Here is a 3453-nt window from a genome sequence, read left to right on the forward strand (position 1 = left end):
TGGTGAGGATGACCCTGTGGGGGCAGCCCTGCATTTGCTCACCAAGTTGTCATGCAGCAGTTTGCTGCAGCTCCCAGAGGCCTTTCTTAATCCAGCCTGAGAGGCCAGTGGGCATGTGAGGAAGTTGCCCCTTCAGTCCCAGGCAGTACATGGCCCTTCCTAGTGAAAAGCCAAGTCCTGGGGAAAAAAGGTCAAATAACACCCTAGACAGATGCCTTCTTCCATTTTGAAGGGAGTGGTTTCTGCTTTACCTGACCAGGGACTTGAACCCTGGACCCTCAGATTAAAAGTCTGATGCTCTACCAACTGAGCTAGCCAGGCTCATATATAAAAGAAGCAAATTTCGTGCAGATGAGAAACTTGTCATGAAAATGAGGGCAGGAAACAATACAGAAAACCTGCTACTCGTGCTCTCTTAGCAGTCCTAGCCCCAGCCTGCTCCTCCATCCGGCGCCCTGAGGCCTTATTCTTTTTTTAGTTAAATATCAAATCCAGGAGAAAACACAGTTATACAAAGCAAAACGAAATCACAAACAGAAATGTCATTGGAAATACAGAAATAAAAAAGGGAAATGCAATCCCCATCACTTTATTGTTTCTGGGCCATTCCTATATCGAGAGCACCCGCGAAGGTCCCTGTCTGCTTATGAGAAACCTGGAGGAACTCATACCACAGCCTGAACATGAAACTCAACTGCTCCCAGGTGCCGCAGTAAAACCCTTTCCCTGCTGTGACGTTGCACTCCATAGGATTTTATGAAAAGGTGCTAATAAGTGTGAATATAATGTAACTGGAACATTCTTCATGCAAAAGGTCTCTTGTAAGGTATCATTACACAGCTTATAATCTACTCTGTGTGTTCATCCTATTTGTATGAACCGATCATTCCTGTATCTGAAACTAGAAATATGAACTATAACTCTGAGGTCCTGTTGTAATGATGCAAAGTGTGGGCCATTAATAGTGGTTTGGACTCTTGATGGCTCCCATTAACCAGGACAATTGACTGGAGATGGCTCTGTCCTGCACCATCCCTGAGTTAGGCCAGGAAGAATGAAGGCTTGGGGGTCTCACAGGACATGTGACCATGTCACCTGGTACAGGAATCCATCTTAAACCTGGGGCTTTTCCCCAGGAGAGAGACAAAAGATTCCTGCCTTGTACCAAAGCTATATAAGGGGGTGGAACAGAAGAAAGGTGGCTACAGTCATGAGAAATCCGCTAGCTACCACCTGAGCTGGAACAAGGACTGTACCAGGCGAAAAGATTGGGTCCAGGCAAGAAATAAGTCTAGTCTGCGAAAGAAGCTTATTGGAAGATCTCTGAGGGTGAGATTTGATCTGTATTGAGTTTCATACCGTATTAGGCTTGGACTTGCATGTTTTTGTTTTATTTTGCTCTATGAAGAATACAAGCTCCACAGAGAAGGAAAAGTTAATGCCATAGAGAAGTCTTTCTGTGTGTGTGAGATGGGTGGGAGGGTGTCTAGAAACTGCTCTCCTCTAGTTTCTTTTCTCTCATTTCCTGTAGAAAATCTGAAGCAGGAGCCAGTGCTTTCTCTGAGGCTTGGACTCAGGACCTTCAGATTATGAGACTGACACGCTGCCAACTGTGCTAAGAAGGTTTTGAGAAGCTTTAGGCTCAGTGTATATAGGACCCTCCTACAGCAGTGACTGGGGCAGGGAAGGAGCCAGGGGTTTGCTGGAAGAAGCAGGGAGCTCTGCTGCCCACAGACCTGTCCAGGCAGCTTTCTCAGCAGCAAAGAAATCAATTCACGCTGCCAGTGAACAATCTACTGGAACTACTGGCAGCACAGGGGGGATGTTTCCAAGCTGTGCACCTACCTCTTCATTTTAGAACTTACTCTCTTTTTTCTAGCATGGCACTTTCCATGGAAATTAGGCAAAGCAAACTACACAGGTAAGAGAAACAAGTTGGAAAAGGTACATGGGGAGCAGAATCCAGTGCTCCACATAAGGCTTCAATTTATAATCCCAACACCTTGCCCTGCTGTACTAACCAGTTGCACCACTGCAAATGCTTTTTAGATGCATTCGGGAAGCAGGTAGTTCCCAGTCTCTGTGGTTCACACCTTTGCCTGGTAATTGAAAGGCTGATGCATCAAACCTAACTCAAGATGCAGCTTTTCAGCCATGAGACTCCAGGACATTTTAACAGGAAGAAAATCTCCTCCTTTCTGGTTTAGCCCCATTTGACTCCTGCCCGTCTTCTCCCCTCGTCCCCCAGTCTCTTTCCTTCCCCATTGGGGCTGTGCAGAGAGGAGCCCCAGTCAGTCTCTGTCACAGAGAGTCTGTATCCCATAAAGGGAGAGAGGGGTCACTCCAAAACACTGATAATGGGGAGGGGAGGGGTGTCTGTGATTAGGGGGAGAAAGGCTGGAGAACTAACAGTGGGGCCCAGAGAGATTCCCCCAGATTGGGGAGATCCCCTGCTGTCCCCCATCAGCCAGCTGTGGGAAGAACAACTCGGGATTGCATGGGGAAGCCACCTTTAAAAACACAAGTGTAACATGCTAGTTACATTTTAATAAGACCAAAGCCTCAAACCCAGGGTCACAATCACTGGAATGGCTTTGCCTTGATATTTTACCAGCTGCAGACACAAATTACAGTTTCCGTTTGGAGTCAGTGCACACACAAGAATCCGGAGGCTTTTAATTCCTTAGGTTCTGCCACCATTTCATTTTTGTCCTGTTCCAAGATTTATCCTTGTGCAAAGCAATGTTACGCCCTTGGGAGTGTCCCCCTCCCTGGTCCTGCCTGCTGACCATGGGCAATTTAAAAGGGCCTGGGGACCCCCGCCACCACCACCAGCAGCACAAGGGGACTAAGGCACTTTCCTGCCCGCCCTCGCTCTGTGTGGCACGCCACTCCCAGAGACGGCTGGCACGTCCCTGCGGCCCTGGGGTGGGAGGGGTCTCTACGCGCTACTCCCTCCTCGAGTGCCAACTGTGGCAATGGGAGCTGCGGGGGTGGAGTCTGCGGGCAGCGGTGCGCAGAGATACCCCCGGCCCTCCCGCTTACGGGCTGCTGCCGTGGTGGGGTGGGGTGTGGGTTGCTTTTGGGAGATGCCCGAGGTAAATGCTGCACCCCTCACCATCTCCTGCATCCCCAACCCCCTGCCCCAACCCAGACCCCACACCAAAACTCCTTCCAAGACCCTGCTCCCCACACACCCTCCTGCACCCCAACCCCCTGACTGAGCCCAGACCCTGCACCCAAACTCTCTCCCAGAGCCCAGCCCCTCTCCTTCCCACACCCAAACTCCCTCCCAGAGCCTTAGGCAAGTGTGTGTGGGGTGTGGGGCAGGACTTGGTCCCATTCTGAGAATCACCAAAAATTATACAAACCTGCCTCCCGTGTCCAGTCCAACCTTCTGCTGATGCACCCCAGCCCACTCCCGTGCAGGGTTTGAAGCTTCCATTGCTTAAA

General features: G+C 49.9%; 1 non-coding gene across 1 annotated transcript; it reads right to left on the reverse strand.

The window, feature by feature from the left end:
* Positions 1-248: 248 nt before the first annotated feature.
* Positions 249-321, reverse strand: TRNAK-UUU. Its single transcript has one exon. It is a non-coding gene; the product is annotated as a tRNA-Lys (tRNA).
* Positions 322-3453: the final 3132 nt, after the last annotated feature.

This window comes from Mauremys reevesii, linkage group 12, assembly GCF_016161935.1.
Source record: "Mauremys reevesii isolate NIE-2019 linkage group 12, ASM1616193v1, whole genome shotgun sequence".
Lineage (NCBI taxonomy): Eukaryota > Metazoa > Chordata > Testudines > Geoemydidae > Mauremys > Mauremys reevesii.